Consider the following 20,802-nt stretch of genomic DNA (forward strand, 5'->3'; position numbering starts at 1 on the left):
TGCTCTAATTTCATGTTTGTTACCTGATTGTAGTGTAATTTGCCTCACATGTTTAGTTTCTGCCTGGCTTTATGAGCTCCTTTTGCGTTCTGTCTTGTTGCTGGTTCCTTGTGTCTTATTATAGTTTAGCATATTTAGCTCAAACTTTGATCATTTCCTAGTTTTTGTTTTGCCTAGTTAATGTTTTCATTGTTTGTGTAGTTTCAGTTGCGTTTTTCCCACTTGGAGTGTTTTTTTCTTTTCTTTCTGTTTGTAAATAAAAGACTTTTCTTGATCTGCGCCATCCATCCACGTCCAGTCATTTAACCCTTGTATGCTGTTGGGGATGTCTTCATCCACTCTGTGGTGATTTTGAGTCTTAATTTGGCCATAACTTACTCTGTGTTTCAGCTAGCAGGATGATTTTTGGTGACAAGTCCTATTTTGACACCTTTTTTGAGAAAATGCTTTAAATGTTTAAACAACTCAACAACACACTCTGGGCAAATTTACTATGCTTTTGTTTTGTTCGGTATGAAAACATCCTGTAAAACGGCTGTTAAAATCTATCACATTAATATTTTTTTGCATAAATCTGTTAATTAACTTCAGTCCTGATCAAAACTACTAAATATCTTTTTAAAAATACAGGATTTTAACTCTTTAAATGCCAAATTCAGAAATGATGTCACTGATTTGGTGGAAAAAAGTGCACAAAATGGCGTATTTTAAAAGTAAAAAGTAACTGTGAATTGGATTCTTTTACCTTTTTTCACAGTCTTGGAGATGTGAAACAACATTGGCTTTGATGCATTTGATTTTTTTCTTCCTAATTTACTGTTGGTGGCTGTTTTTGTCCCACTGACTTTCATCATAACCAAATATTTTGATTGCAAAATCATGACACCATCATGCATTTTTGACTATTGGTGGTTTTCCTGTTGGAAAGAGGTTAGGCATGGGCCGGTATGTTCTGACAGTGTGATAACCTTGGATAAAAACATCACGATTTCACAGTATTGGGATTTACTGCTCTAATATACATTCTTTTTAAATGTCTGGGTTAAAAACAACAACTTTTTACCTCTTTGAGTTTGAACACAACTTCAGTAAGGAGGTTCAACCAACTCTGAGTTTAAACTTGAACTCTTGAGATGATTTAGATTAGATTAGAGATTAGATTCATGTCGTTACACATGTACAAGTACAATGCAATGAAATACAGTTTAGGTCTAACCAGCAGTGCAATAGCAGCAAGTGCAGGATACAGGAATAAGTTATAAAGTGCAGTTATAGAAAAACTATAGTGATATTTACAGATGGATGTACTATGAACATTATAAACAGGTAAGATTAGCTATGAACAGATTTACAATATATGAATATATGTGCAGGTTGCTATTAATAATCAGTAGTGTGCAGATACATAAGCATGATTACAAGTGTATATGTTACAACATATGAATATATGTTGGAAAAGCGAGAGATTAAAAACTCAGAGTTTTCGGTTTCAGAATAGCTGATCTGAGTTGGGTCAATCATCTTTGAGTAGACCAACTCGGAGTTAAGCGCACATTTAAAAAGGCATTATCAATGGAGCGCAGATATTACGAGTGACCATGGCTACATCTGAAAAAAAGAGATCAGCATTTCTTTCTCCAGCCGAACTTGATCTGCTCATGCAAAGTTATAGCAAATATGAGCGTATATTTTATAAAGCAACACCACTGCATCAGTGAAACAGAGACAGTTAGCGTGGGAAAACAGCTGCTCAAGTTATTGTGTAAATTTACATTTAAAGCATTTAAATATTTGAGTATAATAAAATAAGTAATGTTGTGTGGCGTTTCTAGATTTTTTACACACTTTCCCACTTTTATACATGTTGATCAGTTTTAATAGATTTAACAGTGCACTTGTGTGTCTGCCTCTTATTGATCAAGTGATAGAGGTTGATATGACATTTAGAGGGTAAGCAGAACTAAACAATAGTTTTTAGAAAGAATAATAATCCCATTAATCTAGTAACAGTGCATGTCCCTGTCGAAGGTCTGTGAATTTAAGCTAATTATTGATTAAAAAGGACAAGCCATTCTCGTACATGACTTTGTTCTTTGTGTGCCAGTATTGTAAGCAATAGCTATTTCCAACCAAATATGTGAATTAAATGTATGTGCAAAACTGGAATATTGCATAAAAGACGTGTGAATTAAGCAGCGTTTCCATCCAACGAGTCAAAGAGAACAAAATCGTCACTTCCTGATTAAACGGCCGCCAGATATCAACAGTAAAAACTGAATTTACTGTGGTAGAAGAAGCTGCGTCAATCTTTTCTTTATTTAATAAATGTACTTGCGCCTCAAAAGACAATGCTAACACACAATGAACACGTGGCGTTTGAAGCCATGAAACGCAGAGAACAGACGCTCACAAGCTCCAGACGCTCTGGAGGTCATTAATAATAGAATAAAATTAATACTGAAATGGTTAACACGTTTTAGAATGACCAAAACAACATTCAAGATTCGTTACAGTGTGCTCAGCCTGCTGGTTTGTCCATTCACACATAATTTCATCATCATATGATCTCATATAACAAAACTTTTTTAATGCACATACTGTAATTTTTCCAGTAAAAGTGTTTCCATCGTAGTTTATGCGCATCTTTTCTTATCGAATAAAAGTTTATCTTACTCCGTTATTTTCAAAAGTTATGTGCATCATGACGTTTCCATCAGTCGTTTTTATGCGCATCTCCAAAATGAGCATTAAAATAGGTGAGAAACGCAAGGCTAAGGCGAAAAATACTGCTCTGTCTTTAAAAAAGAGGAGGAGACCGACAGAAACTCAGAGTTTAGAGAATAAAACCTGCTCCTGACCAGGTTAGCTTTACAGAGTAAGTTACCATGGTAACTGACTCTAAGTTAAAGTTACCTCTCTTTCAGAAACAGACTTGACTTACCCTGCTTTCTACACTATAACAAACCTGCCATTTTGAAACGGAAAACCCAGCGTTTCTCTCATTTCAGGGTTAAAATATTCAGAGTTTTCACTTAACCTCCTTTCTGAAAGAGGCCCAATGTGTTTTATTCTTAGAAACATATCCAAAATATTTCGTAACAGTAAACATGTCAGGCTAAATATAAAATGAATCACTGACTTCTGCTGTCTTAGTTTCAAACACACAGATTTCTTTACAACTTAAAACGGCGTTTTTGGATATCTTTTCTGCTGGAGATGGTGCTGTCCTAAAAAACTTACAAACAAAAAATGTAAGTAAAAAAATTTACACATACCATAGAAGCTGTATTGCAGAAACTTTTTAAGGTTTTAAAACCCTGACTTTTCCAAATTATGGTATACCTTGAAAACTGTTATCGCCCCATGCCTAGAAAAGCTAGAGTTTGTCATTTTTACTGTTGATCATCACTTGGCAGCATTAACCCTTTAGATAGGCCTGTGCAAAAAAAAGCTTAGTTTCTGGATTTTATATGGAGTTTAACAACAAATTAAAGTGTGTGTCTGTGAGTGTGTGAGCGTGACATTTGCGCACTTACCTTGATGTGTCTGAGAAAATCTAAATATGCATCTCAACTCTCAGAACTACATGGAGTAAACAAAAACAAAGACCAAAAACAGCCACAAACTGTAAAGGAAGAACAAATGAAAATCTAACAATGCATTAAAGCGAATGTTGTTACTAATCATTCACATATCTGAAAATGTGATAAAAGGTTAATAAATCCAGTCCACATTTACCTTTTATATTGAAAATATGACATCCTTTATGAATTTGGCAAGTAAAGAGTTAAAATCCTGTAATTTTCCAAGCAGTTTAGTCAGGGCCGGATTAACCAATGGGCCTTATGGGCACAGGCCCAGGGGCCCGTGCGCACTAGGGGCCCCTGCGAGGGGGGAGAAAAAAAGACAATTTCGGAGAGTCTTTTTAGGCTAATTGCAAATAGCGCATCTAGTTGGACTAAGCTATTCAGGGTTTACGCCCATCAATGCCTGATTGATAGAGACAAGATGAGCAAGATGAGACGAAATAACACAGCCGCAGTGGCGCACCTTGTAAGGCACACGGCATCATCTTTTGACGCGATTAATCATAACATCGGTTCGAATCCATCAGTTGAACTCGTGCTACTTTTTTTTCTCCCCATTACATATCAGATTAGAAATATATTTATTTTTAACAGGAAAGAAACATTTTAAAAAAATAATGCAAATGTGATATAAAGTCACAAGTGTCTCGTGGGTATTTAATAATGTTTAGCCTTATTAAAGGCGCCTGCCGCGCCTCCCTCTCTTCAAAAACTCTATTGCTCAGACAACTGTATTTCCTCTGAGCAAAAAAATCGCGATCACATATCAATATTATTATTATATTTAAATTGCCTTTCTTTCTTTAACTAAACAGAATGCTGTAATTGGTCAAGCGCGGAAACGTCAGTTTTGTAATAACCCGCACTAAACTGAGCGGACTTTAGTGTAACGTTATATCTGTCATAGATCAAAAATGAGTGGACAAGTGGATTTAGCAAACGCGAGAGAAAGAGGAGAGGAGGCATCTTTATTAGGGCATTTTCCATACACACCTTCTTTAAACAGACCCGTGATCAGGAGAATGAGGGTACAGAAGAAGACGGTATGGTAACTTTAAATGATGAGAAGCTAGCATTAAACCAGGCGGAGGAGGCTAACGGCAGCGCAGCGCGGACTGGATTCATCGTGTGAGAGACAGACAGAAAGGGAGAGAGAAAGAGAGAGAGAGAGGGAGAGAGAAAAGCCCAGAAGAGGAGAGAGAGGGGAGAGAAGAGGTATAGTGTCTGTGATTTCGGATACTTTTAGGTTTATAATCAAGTCTTCATCACGAGAAGAGTAGAGAAAATACAGGGAGAGGAGGAGAGAGACAGTAAATCAGTGTTTGAATTATGAAAGACTCAGATTCATAGAACTCAGATTCATAGAACTGGATTGGAGAAGCATTGTGCGTTATATGCCATGGCAATAATATGCTTTATAAGTTTGTAAAAGCAATACACTAAATTACCCTTAAAAAAATTATTTATATATATATATATATATATATATATATATATATATATATATATATATATATATATATATATATATATATATATATATATATGTAGTTTTATTAGTATTTTTATTTAATGCTTTGAAAAATAATTTAAATCTTTGCAGACTATAAATACATATGTACTATATATCATTTATTTAAATATGTGGGCAACAAATTATAGATTCATTTTATTTAAAAATTATTATATTATTCTTATTTTTTAAATTCAACTATAGGGGTGCGGCCAGGTAGGGGGCCTTACAAGATAATGTGCCCAGGGGCCCCTGAGTTCTTAATCCGGGCCTGAGTTTAGTAGTTTTGATCAGGATTGAGGCTGATTAACAGATTTTTGCATCAAAAATATTAATCTGATGCATTTTACAGCAGTTTAATTCAGTGGATGTTTTCATCCCGAACATAACAAAAGGGTAGTAAATTTGAACGGTACACAATGGTGAAGGGGATAGTGCACCCAAAAATCTAAATCTATTTACTCTCTCTCAAGGGTTTCAAAGGTTTTGAGTTTCTTTCTGTTGTCGTCAAATATGAAATAACTTAAGAACTTTAACTTGCACTTATGAAGCACACTGCTTCAATATTAGGTGTCATCTTTCACGGACAGCAATTACGAGACGTCAATCACGATTTCCAGGCATGTGATTGGCTGTTCGCTAATTTCACGACCTGTGCACGCGCTCCTCTCTGCCGAATCCATTTGTATAAGGTCATATACAGTATCTCAGCATGGATGCCTGGATTGTCATCGTGGTCCCAACAAAGCTTGACTGGACTAGTTTGGTTTAGTCAATTCGAAGCGATTTCTGTAATGCTGAGTTTTTGTTCAGCCTTCATCATCCAGGATAATGGGAGCGTCGACGACAGGTGAGTTCATTAAATTATTGTTGCTCATAGTGAGATTTTTGTTCAAAAGTCGTCAAAATCTGAGTTAATCTGGAACTTAATGTGCTTTTACACGTCACGTTGCTGTTTTTGTTGCCTAAATAAGTCGACGTCAAACGGTTTTGATGTGTTTCTCAAAATGTAAAACCCCTAATTAGCCAAAACGTGTTCAGCCCATATAGTTTATACCTTGGCCGATTTTTTTTTTACATTTTCTCACGTTTAATATGCTACATGCTATTTATATACACAAACTAAAGTTGTAGATGACTTTAATGACGTTTTGAAAGCTATACACGACGTATGAAAAGGGTCTAACATCTGTATTTGCAGGTCATGCATGTTTGAACACACGTATGTTCTTTATTGATTGCGCTCGTTAAGTGCAGGGTTGCCAGATTTTTGTAACACAACTATAGCCTGCCAATCGTTTCAAAACTCAAATTTTGCATCTCCATATGCATTATACACAGTTTATACTTTGAAAATAACCACAAAGGCTGTTAGTAATTATAAAGATTTTGTTATGGTAAGGGGCGGATTTAGCTAATAAGCAAGGGAAGTGTGGGGCCCACATTCAATACCTAGAAGTTTCTATAAATTAAATATAATGTCATTTTCTTTCATATTTTGTAGGATAAAGGTCTAACAAATGCATATTTACCTTAATTAGTACATCTGTGCAAGTGTGTCCCCCCACCCCAATCATAGATCAGTCCAGCAAAGCAGTCAGATCAGATGGAAAAAAAGCAGTTTTAAACACCAAATAGTTGATTTATTATTTTTAGGTGTGAACTCATTTTAAGCAGACAAATCTTTTAAAATGTAGAGATTGGGTTAAAATAAAAATATAGAAAGCAAAACTGAGTGATATAAGAAAAAGACAGCTAAATACAAATACGAAGACTGCATACAGAGGCGGATTTAACCAATGAGCAAGGTAAGCGGCCACTCAGGGCCCCAGGACATCTAGATGGTTATTTGGGGCCCTCAGAAGTATAAATTATGCCTATAGACTACATATAACATAATTTTCTATAAATCTTTTTATAGTCAGTCAAACAAATAAATGTTTACATAATTAAATATTATTTAATGTACAGTAAAATATAATGTAATTAAAATTTTATGAAAAAAAAAATATCCACCACCCCAATCATGGAGCATTCCAGCTGTCAAATTGATAAAAAATAGATTATTATTATTATTTTCAGTTGTAATTAATTAATTAATTAATTTTAAGACATCTAATTATTTAAAATGTGAAGTTAGCATTGAGATAAAACGTAGGAAAGGAGATTAAATGATATAAAAACTGCTAAATAAATACAAATTGAATAAAAGTAGAAAGGGCCCGTTTCAGGACTTTGGGGCCATGCTGGAGGAGGCATGGGCTGGTATAAGATTCTGACAGTATGATAACCTTAGATAAAAATATCATGGTTTCACGGTATCACAATATTGTGATTACTGCTATAAAACATTTTCTTTTTAACCATTTGGGTAACAATTTTTTTTTTAAAAGACACTTCGAACACAATATATTTTATTTTTAGAGACATTTATAATATTTTGGAGCAGTAAACATATCAGGCTAAATAATTACAATGAATCATTCACTTCTGCTGTCTTCATTAGTTTCATAAACACAGATTTAAAATTTAATTTAAAACAGGATCTTTGAATATCGTTTCTGCTGGAGATAGTGTTGTCTTAAAAAAAAATAATAATAAAAAATGTAAATAAAAAATCTTACACATACCTTAGGGACGTTATAGCCGAAAACTTTGGCGGTTTTAAAACCTTGACTTTTCTAAACCACGGTATACCTTGAAATTACCTCATGCAGTGGCGTAGCGGTCGGGCCCGCAGGGCACGCACCGCGGGGGGGCCCCGCGTGATTAGGGGGCCCCACGTCGTCGCGATTTTCAATAATTGAAAATTCAGGAACCGCAATAATCTAACTCTTTGGAACAACTGTGGTCGGAACCAAAGTTCACAGGTCTGTGTGCTCTGAACACCTCTTAAGCGGTGGACTACTTCATTCTGATTGCTTGCCGCCGAACCGCGTCATAGCCAATAAAGACGCGCCGCTGTTTCTCGCCTCCGGTTCTCGTTAAAAAATGAATGACTTCTGGCTACTTTGACGCTCTCGCGGCTTTTGGTTTGTGATCGCTTCTTAGTTTGTGAAGAATTCCCCGCGTTGTCGATCCACCCCGCCTATTTTCCCCGCTCCTCAATTTGTGACATAGATATATACACTAGATATCGCATAGGGACCCTGAGCATGCGTCTATAGCGCCGCCACATTGGTACAGTGCTTCCCGGATAAATGTCATTCAAACGCACTAGTCAGGGCAGTATTATTACGTGAAGATGCGGGACTTTAGCGCTGTCTACGAGTGTAGTAACGAGCAAACAAAGAAAACAAAGCACAAAGGCAGAACACTTTATAGGTCAGATTAAGTTTTTATCTGTTTTTGTATGTTCTGAACTTTGTGTTAAACAGGTCCCGTTATTGATGATAACAGTCACTTACTGCATTCACCATAAGGCAAAGCAGCTCCAACTCGCACTAAATACTCGGCTTATGCTAGTTTTTTTGAATAAAATCAGCAAACAATGCAAAATAAATATGACAACGAGATGCCGCGCTGCCAGAAACGTGTATTAATGTCGGCTAAGTTAGTGAAAGAGTCGTTCATAACGGAGATTCATTCACAAACTAATCGCTCCCTCCGTCAGTATGAGAAGTGAAAGCAGAAGAGGAGCTGTGTTTCAGGACACGGATTAGATCAAATTTAACAGCGAGGGTGAATAATACATTTCTGTACACACAAACACAAGCTTTATGTCAGGAATGCCCGTGCGGTCACTGATTCATCAATGTAGAAAAGTGATGTAAAATTATAATTTTCATAAAAAAAAAAATTTGCATACTAACATCCAGGAAAACTCCCGATCATAGATATATGTGTATATCTCTGTATAAGCACCCCCCCACCTTCGACTGGGGGCCCCGTCGGTGATCCCTGCAGGGGGGCCTCCGCATTTTGCGCTACGCCACTGAACCCATGCCTACGCTGGAGTTGCTAAGGGCCCCCAAAATCACCAAATTCACCCCTGACTGCATATTAGGGCGTTCTTACACTATGCTATCCGAACCGTGCCCAGACCCATTTCCCGGATGGTTTGAGAAGTGTGAGTGCTCTGAATCGGGCTCAGGCATGGTTCACTTGGCCGGCCTTGGCCCGGTTGGAAGAGGTGGGCCTGAGCGTGGTTTACTTAGGCTTTGGCCCGAAACTGAAAGCGAGACGTGACTTTCAAGGGGCTGTTTCATATGGATTTATTAATCATTCTTACCGTTCAATGAACGCAAACTGTCGTAGATTATTAAAGACTCAAACCCCTCACCGCACGACAGCTGCACCTTCAGCAAACCTCCTCATTCCTGCAGCACGAGGACAAAAGTGGCGGATCTGTTCGGCGAAATATCTGACTGCGTGTCACCGCATCCCTAAGGACTGTTTGGTGAAATATTTGACTGCATGTTGATGCTTTTGACACAAAAGTTTTCAGAATGAAATTTCCTTGCAATTTTAAAGCAAAGGCCTTCAAATGAACACACACAAGAATCAGCTGTAACCACAATAAAAAAGCAATAGGTATAAACTATTAGTCTTCAATAGACATGTTTACAGTTGTATAGCTATAAGTAGTAGTCTTCAATAAATGTTTTACAAGAGCTATAAATATTAATCTCCAATAAATAAGCCAATGTTGCAGTATGGAAGAGGAAGCACGAAAGTGAGGAAAATTGGTTAACAGTAGACAGGGAATGGGATTTTTTTTATTGAAATGTATACATCAGCAGAAAGCTGAATAAATACGCTTTACATCAGGGGTCTCAAACTCGCGGCCCGCGGGCCATTTGCGGCCCTCAGTGCAATATTTTGTGGCCCGCGCCGACCGCTGTACTCTGACAGAATCAGCGGAGCGGGGAGAGAGAGCGCTCCCCGCTCCGCTGATTCTATCCGTACACAGCGCGCTTGTCACTCAATGTGCGTTGTCGCGCGCGTTCTGATCAGCTGTGTTGTCGCGCGCGTGCTCAAGAGCGGTGTTATCGCACGCCTACTGAAGGGCGGGACCGAGGGTGTGTGGCGTCGCGGGGGCACTTTTGATCATTTTGGAAGGGCACTTTCTATGCAAGACTAAAAAGGGCATGTGCTTTGCACAGGTTGAGCCCTATGTGTGCACGTGCCTGCCCTGCATCTTATATATATTATAGGTAGATACAGACTGGTACAGACTGATATGACTGGAGTGGGGTGGGGGTGTTTTATTTATACATATATACGCCTTTTTTTTAGGTGAGGGAATGGAAGTTTTGAGTAAGTTCCCCCACTTTTTTCCCTAGGACTTCAATAAGTCAAAGTACAGGTCTAGACTTAATGATGATCATCTTCAAGCCATACTGAGGGTCTCAACTGCTTCCGCTCTAAAGCCAAATGTGGTTCAGATTTGTGAGAAGAAGCGCTGTCAAGTCTCTGGCAGCAAGAAGTAGGCAAAAGATGCCATGTTCAGAAGAACTGTTCATAATCTTCACTCAATGTTCTATTAATGTTCAGGACACTTCATGTTCAGAAGAAATAATTAAAACTGTTATTAATGACATTTGAGGACTTTTTTTTGTGAAATCCCTTATGCGGCCCAGCCTCACCCAGACTTTGCCTCCTGCGGCCCCCAGGTAAATTGAGTTTGAGACCCCTGCTTTACACTGTTATATGGTTTGTTAGGATAGGCCAATATTTAGCTGTCAGTCTGTCACTGTTTGTTCAATACAATATGGTCATGTACTTTATAGCAATATCTCTCAAACCCTGATTATATCAGTATTAGTCAGTTAAAAAGGATATGAGTGTTTAAGATTGATTACAGCAGTGTGTAAATGAAGCAAACAGATTTATCTTGAATGAGGCGTGTGTGTTCTGTACGGTGTAAAATTGTGTTTTGTTATAGTGTTGTAAAGTTTTGGATGAAGTGTTTCATTTTGCAAAAGTTCTGATGTGTTCTGCTGTTTGTGTGTGTGGATGTGGAAATTGTGTGTAGTGTTTTGACAAAATGAGCCTTCATTTCAAAATTGTGCTTAAGCAATCAGAAAAAACTGTAATTGAAAGAGCTCATATACTTGTTTGCAAGTTGTATTGTTTGAAGTTAAACTAGCTTTTGTTGCATATTTTTAATGTGTAGACACGGTTTGTGCGTTTAGCAAGCCAAATGGGTCATTTTGACTCTGAGTGCCGCTGTTTAGGCCTGTGTGTGAACTGTTTTGAAAATGGTGAGTTTTAGTTGACGGCTGCATCAAAGCAATCAAGAAAATCTGTAAATAGCCAAGAATTGAATTACATTGTGAATTGGCAGTGTTTCTTCTGTAGATGCAGATCACGTCCTTTTGCAGTTATTGTTTAGCAACTGTCCTGGAGAGATATGTAGCATTTGTTTGGTGAAATGTAAATGACTTTATTGCTGTCAAAATTGATGAAAACATTAGTTTACATTGGAAAGATTAAAGGAGACGTACATTTAAAAAAAAATTCTTTATTTTAATGGCCAAATTTCATAATCATAAATGTACATTTTCAGGTAAAAATGCAAATTTTATTGGATTTAAAAATAAAGTGAAGCATTATATTGAGTCCATATTACTCTCAAAAAGCTGTAATTATTCAAGCCTGTATATCATTTAATGTATTCCTGTGATATTGTCCATATCTCCCCCTAGCCTTTGAAATTTACTTTGCATTTGTTGTATTGACTTGTATTTGTACTCTTTAAGAAAAAAAAAGAAAAAAAAACTTTCCCGTAGAGTCCTGCCAAACATTTACCATGGACACAAAAAGAGCCGCACAGACTATATGTAACACAGATGCGGTCTCAATGTGCTGCTTACTCTGTTTCATCATGCTAGCAGTTTTACCAATTGTGGATTGCAAATTTAATAGAGTAAAACGTTTCAATGCAACCATAAAACTTTAATTAATGCAATCTGCCGCCGTCTTTACCTCGCGGACTGAAGAAACCTGCAGCAAGTGATTGAAGGTAGCCAAGTTTAGCGGGAAAACCGCGGACATGGCAACCCTGCTCTCATGGAAGTGTCTGTAAAACTTTGCGTCGCGCGTGTTCAATCAACACATGCTGCTTTGTCTCAGCACTAGCAGTAATACACAACATACTTTTGCAGATAGAAGATGCCAGAGGTGTACTGTTTTTTTGTAGTTGTTTAGTTGTTTAGTAAAACTGTAAAGCCACATTCTGTTTGTTTGCCTGTAGCTTCTGCTGCACAGGAGGGATCATATTGTAAAGTAATGGCGCCCGTAATGCAGCTAAAGGGATTTGACCATCTTTGGTTTGAATGTGTACATGTAAGACGCTCGTTCGGTCCAAACAGTGATTTTGATATCCGCAAGACGTTGATGCAAGCCCGGCTAGCTCAGTCGGTAGAGCATGAGACTCTTAATCTCAGGGTCGTGGGTTCGAGCCCCACGTTGGGCGCGTCACATTTTCCCGTTTTGTTCCGTATACACGAGTTGAATCAGGCTTTGCTGATTAATGTGTAGAAATGTGCAGTTCTAGGCGTTTCTTGGACATTTTTGAGAAACCTTAATAATAGTATTTTGGGGAAAACTGCAGCACGTTAACATGTTGTTTTCCTTTGGAGATGACGCATAAAACATGATGACGTCAGCATTGGCGTTATCCCGTCTCTGTGGCGCAATCGGTTAGCGCGTTCGGCTGTTAACCGAAAGGTTGGTGGTTCGAGCCCACCCAGGGACGAAATTTATTATGTTTTTTAACCCTTGTGCACTGTTCAAATGACTACCCTGTTGTTATGCTCGGGATGAAAACATCTACTGATTTAAACTGCTGTAAAAATGCATCAAATGAATATTCATTTGCATAAATCTGTTAATCAGCCTCAATCCTGATCAAAACTACTCTACAGTTTAATTAATTGGATGTCTTTATCCCGAGCATAACAAAAGCGTAGTGAATTTGCCCAGAGTGTATCGTTAAGTTGTTTAAAAATTCAAAGCATTTCCTTAAAATATGTGTCAAAATAAGACTTACCATAATCATTCTGCTAGCTAAAACAGAGGAAGTTGTGGCCAAATTAAGACGAAAAATCCCCCCAGAGTGGGTGAAGACATCCCCAACCGCACATTAATATCGCCACCTTGTGGTGCGAGTGTGAGTAAAAAAAAACAAATGTGCTGACGCTTTGTTGCACCGCCATCTAGTGGCGGGATAAATAAACTTACAGAGCTGTGTGGTGACACAGTCTCTGTGGCGCAATCGGTTAGCGCGTTCGGCTGTTAACCGAAAGGTTGGTGGTTCGAGCCCACCCAGGGACGAGAATGCTTTTGGACTTTATTAACGGAACATCTCACTGCTAACTCAAAACAATTCCTCTCCATTTATTTACATTCAAGTGGTTCCAATCCAAACCCCAAACTTTTTCTTCCGCATATCAAGAGATTAACATTCTATATATGTATCGGTGGCTCAGTGGTTAGCACTGTCTATGTTTTGTTCCTACTATGGATGCCAAAATGAAGCCATTTAGATTAAAAATATCGAGGCTTATGTAGATCATGCTCAAAATAAGGCACATGATCAATTGATATGTTGTGATTAATCACTTCCAAAATAAAGGTTTGTTTTGACATACTACATATGTGTATCATATAAATGACACACACACACACACACACACACACACACACACACACACACACACACACACACACACACACATACACACTGTAAGCCCGGACAGGTTGATTGAACTTAAAAAAATTATGGAAACTCGCTGCCCTAAAAAAGCTAATTTCGTCTTGTTGAAAAAACAAAACTTTTTAAGTTTATTGTATTTAAGTTTTCAAATGCATTTGATTAAATATTTAGTTGACTGAAATAAAGGTTTTTAGTACAACACTACTGAAATCTTAGGTACAATAAACCTAAAAAGTATTGTTTTTTCAACAAGACGAAATTAGCTTTTTTAGGGCAGCGAGTTTCCATAAATTTTTCAAGTTCAATCAACCTAAACTTGAAACATAAAATCTTGAGCTGAATGTTATGACAGAAATAATTTTAAACTTAGCTATTCACTATAACTGATTTAATGAAAATACCCCTAATTACAAGCAAGGACAAAGAATAATAATTTACTTTACACTTTATTTAAAACCATTTAGAAATATCACTCCGAAACAAGTGACAAAACAAGAAAATGCCTTGTATAACAATTTGTCGATATTTATTGTTATAAATCTTATTAAAACACTTGTTTAAAATATTTCAATAAATTTTTACAAACATATCCAAATAATAAACAACCACAAGACATTATTACATTGTAACATTATGGAATATTTACACTTGCCAAACACTAAGGCATAGTTTTAAGTTTTTTTTAACTCACAGTTAGGACAGCAAGCCTGAAGGAACATGCCTTTTTTGTACCAGTTTACATGACAAGCCAGAATCTTACCCTTCAGCGTCTTCTTACCCAAACTTGTTGAATAAAAAGAAGGGTATTGTCCATGCATTTTGTGTAGCCTAGGTGCAGTGCATAGGTTGATCCAAAAAGACACATGGCCTGGGGTATATTGTCTATATTGTCCATTACAACATTTCCCTCCAAGATGATTCCCACAGGGGATGGGTGGAGGTGGAAGGACAGGGGTTGCAGAGCCACATCGTCATTTTCTCGGTTAAGAATTCCAACGAGCACATGTTGATTTGAGTCTCCATCATCTGAAGCCTGACAACAATACATAGATAACATAAATATATCTTAGAGGTGTACATTTGATTTTAATATATATGAATTGTATTTAATGTTTTTTAGTTGTATGCAAGCATAAATTGTTAATTGTATACCCAAGCATATCTAGTATTCAATGATATATAAAAATACTACAAAATATTAAATTGTTTTTTTTTTTTTTGTATACAAGTCATTGCATACGGCATAAAAAGATTTGATATAATTAAATTACTAAAGATTTTATTAATGATACTTACAAAACATGCTTTGAAGAACTGCTTCAAACTACTGGAAGCACTCAAATGAAAACACCTCGCATGTCAGTGAGGTCAGAGGCCTGAGGTGTTGCAGAGAAACAACATTATATCATTTGTCAACATGAGAGAAAGTGCATTTTCATGTATCATAATTTAGTCTCTGTTACTGAGCATTTCTAAAGTAATTATATCAATTTCAAAATTCAGCACACAATGGCATCAATTTATATCAATGGAATGTACAAACAATGGCATACACAAACCTTGACATCTTGTAGTAGATAAAAATCTGTCCAGTGAGACCTCTCTGTGACCTGAAGATCTGAATCAGTTGTGGGCAGTGATGATCAAGAGACCAATATAATTCTTGCTAACTATCTGGTTGAATTCCTGATACACCTGTAGTAGTAAAACACACAAAAAAGTTCATTAACATCAGAGAAATGTCAAAATTAAACAACTGTCAAACTAGCATGCTATCATGTGTATCAATACTGTACTCAATTCATTACAAATACATTCCTGATATATGCATGGAAATGGCTGGCTTCTTGCATAGCTCCCATGTTTAAATCTGCAATGTTTTAATAAGTACCATATTTTGTTACAAGCAAATGAGCAATACTTACATTTTCATCTCATCCTGGTTGGCCTTGCTTTGACCTTTCTGGAATCTACAGTCACAAAAATATACATTAGATTACTAGCTGACAAAACACATTTACATATTTTGATCTGTTATCTCCAAATTTCCCACAAACAGCTATTGTTAACCAAAAGAATTATAGAGCTACAGTTAATTATTTATGTAGCTTTCATTCTAATTAACTGAAAATTCACTTAAGACTGATGAGCACGAGGTTGCATATCTTTCAAAAAATGCCAACTAACATGAATTCGTATTTCCGAAGAAAGGGGCAAATCTCAATGTATTCTAGTCTGTTAATACTTCACTTACAAAAAAAAAAAAACGTTTAAAACAGCTCAGGTTAATGTTACGCTAAACATCTGACGATGCATAACCACCACTGCAAAAATAATCATTTTACACAACAGATAATGCGGATGACTCATCGAATACAGCATCAATATTAAACTTTATATGTGACGACCTCATAAAGCATGTTTTCACGTACAGCAACTGTAACGTTAGTTACAGCCGCAATCGGTTATAACGTGGCATAAATGAACACGCTAACACAGGCAAAACTTACATGAACTATTTTACATAATATATGATCGATATCATGATCCTATTACGCACGTCTTTGCACTTTTCACGTCTTAGAGCTGTATATAAATGTGGCGATGCCGGTTGCGATTGACCGGAACAATAACATCCTAACGTCAGACACAGTTTAATCTTACATGTGGTTTTCTTGCTAACGGTTACATACTTTGTTTATTAATGGAAAACAATGTGGATTGTTTGAGACAAAAGTATGAAATCGTACTCACAGTGATCAGCAGCCATTAGAAAATGCGCGCTCACGCTGTGTTCACCAGTGACGTCAGCCCAAAGACAAAGAGCCAATCACATTTCCCCTTACACATCACTCCTTTGACAAGAGACTAAAACAAGCTCTGTTAAGTACATTCAATTTAAACAATCCAGTAGAATCAAAAATGTCATGCAAATCGTACAACAAACTAAACAAATTGAGTAACTGAGCAAAAAAGTTGGAATTTATGTTTATTGAATCTAAGTATTTTGAATTAATACAACTTTAGGGATAACAGTGCATACATACATTTTTGTTGCACAGTTTGCATATAATTTCTGTCATATTCTATATTTTATATCTAAATATAAATAAATATTTTCTCAAATATATGCATGGATATGTGTATTAGTACTCATACTGTATATATTTTGTCAAACATTAAATTTTTAGGTGATTTATTACAATTAATCATGTAAATCATGCACCGTAATATATGTATATAAATACACACTCGCATATATTTAAGAAAAATGTTCATTTATATTTAGACTCAGAATATATTTGTATATGACACAAATGATTTATAAACAAAACAATACTGTTATAATGCAATACAAGCAGATTTCTTACCTCAATATTTAATTTTAGATATGATTACCTTAAACAAACACGAACCGCCAGGTTTTGTTTCAGATGGGATTAAACGCAATTAATCGTGACTTATTTGTCGCTTGTTGTTTTTAAGCCTCTATGTTTTTAATCTAAGTCACTTTCTTTTTGTCATGAAAAACAGTGGCAAAGTATAAAGTCTTTTTATGTATGTGTCTGTATCACATATACAAAATAAATATATGTACAATACACACACACACACATATTTTCTGTTCAATTCATTTTTATTAACATCATCTAAATTTCATTCATTCATTTTCTTTTTGGCTTAGTCCCTTTTTTAATTTAGGGTCGCCACAGCAGACTGAACTCCAACTTATCCAACACATGTTTTACGCAGCAGATGCCCTTCCAGCTGCAACCCATCACTGGGAAATGTCCATACGCTCTCATTCACACACTATGGCCAATTTGACTTACTCGATTCCCCTATACCACGTGTTTTTGGACTTGTGGGGAAAACAGGAGCACCTGGAGGAAACCCACTTTTCCAGGTTAAAATAAAACACAAGTGTTTAAGTGAGTGATTCTACTATGTAATACAACGTTAACGTTTAGTTACATCATTAAATAAACATCTTCTAAAAACAAAACGAGGTTATCAGTCACAACATATGTGTGTGTATTTATTATGTGTAGATAAATACCGAAATATTTAATTATATATATATATCTGAATTATGGGAGATCATTCTATTTAATATAATTTTAATCTTTAATCATTTGAGAAGTCAAAATCTAAAAACATGAATGGAGGAGTCAATCATAAATGCATATGGTTGCATTATGTCTATGAATTCCATTAATCCTTGCAATAAAAATCCAAAAGCTATCTCGTCCCTGGGTGGGCTCGAACCACCAACCTTTCGGTTAACAGCCGAACGCGCTAACCGATTGCGCCACAGAGACGGAGATGACACAGCTTTCAAAACCCAAGCAATTCATCTGGACAGAAGCAAGGAAAAAGAAGCCTATAGATGATGATAAACAGGTGTTTGTTTTAAAGATGTGTCCACAGCCATGTTGTTAATATTAATATTATTATTTTAAAGAAACGGTCAGGTACATTGCCTATACATTCTTTCCAGTATCATTCCTAATGCCTTTGTAAAACATCCACTAGGTGGCAGTACAGACTAATACATTAATAGTAACACTTTACCACAGGTTGTATTAATGCTAGTTAATTTGAGAAAAAAATACATATTAAGCAATATAAGACGTACAGCCGAAATATGTAGTCTCAAAAGCTTGCTGTGTTCAGTCTGGATTGATCCTGTGACTATATTTCAAGCATCAGAACTTTATTATATACATTTAAATGTGTCAGGATTGTTTTTTTTTTTTTATTTTGTTCTGAGGATTGTTTTCTGTGATTTACAATTCACAGAAATATTTTATACTCTGCCAGCATTTTTCACGACAAAAACAAAGCCATTTTAAGGCTTATTAAAAACTTCATCCAGATAAGTCGTGATTAATTGCAATAAATCACTTCCAAAATTAACATCTGTTTGGACAAAATATACGTGTGTACTGTGGATAATTATTATGTTTATATACAGTAAATACACACATGCTTTCATATAACAAAAAATGTTCAATTATATTTCATCCTGATCTCACGAGGAAAAATAAGTATTTTACGTTTTTGTACGAATTCGTAAAAAGTTCAGTCGTATGAAAATGTACGATTTTAAAAAGGAGGCGTGGCACCCGACCCCACCCATAAACCCAAGCGTCATTGGGTGATGAGGAAATCATACTAAATTGTATAAATTTGATCATACAAATTCATACGAATTAGCCACTAAATCAAAAAGTTACGAATTGCCGCGAGATTGCGTTGTATATTTAGATAGAAAATATATATGAATATGATACAAATGATATATAACGAACAAACATAAATTTGGACTTTATTACTGCATTAGTAAATGTTGACCTACAATTTTTAATGACGTGTAAGTATTATCCATACTTCATTTTAGTAAACACATTAACTAACATTAACTATTGAAATTGAGTTAACTTGTTAACAAAGGTTCAGTGGCGGAATCACGCCTCACTTTTTTCTCCTTAACCGAGGGGTTCTCAACTGGTTTGGCCATGGGACCCACATTTTTACATGGTTATCAAGCCGCGACCCAAATAATTTTAGGAATTATAATTTATTAGTGTTTATTTGTTAACATACACAAGTAGTGACAGATAAATCATAAGACATTTACCAAGACTTACAAATAAACAATACTTTATCTCTGTCATTTAACAAAATGGATCAAATTATAGAAATATTACAGAGGAAAAACGTCAAATACTGTAATCAGTGGTTAGGGTAAGGAAAAGTTCAGTTACCATTAACTAAACTGAACTATTAATAAAACATTAACACTGATCCTGTTGAACAGAACAAACCAGCAAATTAAAGTAAAATGATTAAAATAATCATAACCGTTTTTATAATAATCATCAGTTATTTGCTCTTCTGCTATTGTGTGGGCTTTCTTGGCCTTTGCTACACGGTGCTTGGTGAGCACAGTAAGGGCCTACTCACACTATGCCATCTGTACCGTGCCCAGGCCCGTTTCCCGGATCGTTTGAGAAGTGTGAGTGCGCTGAATCGGGCTCAAGCACGGTCTTGATGCCCAATTCTGATTTGTTGCCTATGTTTGATTTTTTTTTTACCTGTCCGTTTACACATTGTTTTAATTGTGACCCCATTGTGAATGATGGTTTGTTCTGTAGGCTATCGAAAAAAAAATGCTTAAAGGAGCTAATAATTTTGTCCTTTAAAATGGTGTTTAAAAAATTAAAAACGGCTTTTATTCTAGCCGAAATAAAACAAATATGATTTTCTTCAGAAGAAAAAATATTATCAGACATGCTGTGAAAAATTCCTTGGTCTGTTAAACATCATTTATGAAATATTTAAAAAAGAAAAAAAAAATTCAAAGGGGGTTTAATAATTCTTATTGCAACTGTATATGGTGCAGTGTATTGCTAAAGTATTTTTATAGTTTGATAAAGTGTATTGTAGTTTGTATTAAAGTGTATTGTAGTTTGATATATTTAGTTGTCGAAAACCTAGAAAATTTGGTTATGTCACTATAGTTGTTTTACCATAGCAACACTATAATCAACACAATATGCTGATTCAAGTACTTTACTATAGTATTGTTTAAAAACACTACAGTATTTACTGTAACGTCCAATAGCCATATCTTGGTCAGTAATGCTTTTCTAGTCTACAAATGATGGGTGTGGCAAACACTGAAACTTGGACACACATTTCCATATCACCAATGGTTGTGACAACACACAATACTAGAGGACTCACATTCATTTTAATAGCTTGTTGAATGAGGACAGGTGGCATGCAAAGTTACTACCAGATAAGAACTTGACTTACATTTACATTTAGTCATTTTTAGCAGAGGATTTTAACCAAAGCATCTACTATTGCGAGCCGAAGCCACAGGCGAAAAGGTAGATTTTTATGTCTGATTTATTTAGTTGGACTGTGTATGTATATCTTACAATGTTGAACCGGTATAACCAGTCCTTAATTATAGTCTTTGACCAAATGTGAATAATTCTCTGGTCTTTGATGCCTTAAAAAAAAAA

At 36.0% G+C, this 20,802-nt stretch overlaps 1 protein-coding gene, 1 long non-coding RNA gene and 4 other non-coding genes across 14 annotated transcripts in view; 4 read left to right on the forward strand and 2 right to left on the reverse strand.

Annotated features, from left to right (window-relative positions):
* Positions 1–20,802, forward strand: part of LOC141375293 (3'-5' exoribonuclease HELZ2-like) — a 296,921-nt gene that overhangs the window by 250,687 nt on the left and 25,432 nt on the right. For 2 of the 9 annotated variants that reach the window (XR_012383097.1, XR_012383098.1), the window contains exon 1: positions 5,769–5,950. The exons of 6 other annotated variants lie outside the window; for them this stretch is intronic. The gene's annotated coding sequence lies outside the window, so the exon portion shown is untranslated. Of the gene's footprint in view, positions 1–5,696; positions 5,951–20,802 lie in introns of those variants that run through there. One more of the 9 variants, XR_012383096.1, reaches the window with a different exon arrangement.
* Positions 12,448–12,520, forward strand: trnak-cuu (transfer RNA lysine (anticodon CUU)). The gene has a single exon. It is a non-coding gene; the product is annotated as a tRNA-Lys (tRNA).
* trnan-guu (transfer RNA asparagine (anticodon GUU)) lies at positions 12,729–12,802 on the forward strand. The gene has a single exon. It is a non-coding gene; the product is annotated as a tRNA-Asn (tRNA).
* On the forward strand, positions 13,307–13,380 carry trnan-guu (transfer RNA asparagine (anticodon GUU)). Its single transcript has one exon. It is a non-coding gene; the product is annotated as a tRNA-Asn (tRNA).
* LOC101886485 (uncharacterized) lies at positions 14,190–16,559 on the reverse strand. The gene is made up of 5 exons (NR_170241.1): positions 16,517–16,559; positions 15,688–15,732; positions 15,322–15,457; positions 15,059–15,138; positions 14,190–14,795 (listed from the first exon to the last, which is right to left on the reverse strand). It is a non-coding gene; the product is annotated as an uncharacterized lncRNA (long non-coding RNA).
* Positions 18,011–18,084, reverse strand: trnan-guu (transfer RNA asparagine (anticodon GUU)). Its single transcript has one exon. It is a non-coding gene; the product is annotated as a tRNA-Asn (tRNA).

This window comes from Danio rerio, chromosome 7 (assembly GCF_049306965.1).
Source record: "Danio rerio strain Tuebingen ecotype United States chromosome 7, GRCz12tu, whole genome shotgun sequence".
Classification (NCBI taxonomy): Eukaryota; Metazoa; Chordata; class Actinopteri; order Cypriniformes; family Danionidae; genus Danio; species Danio rerio.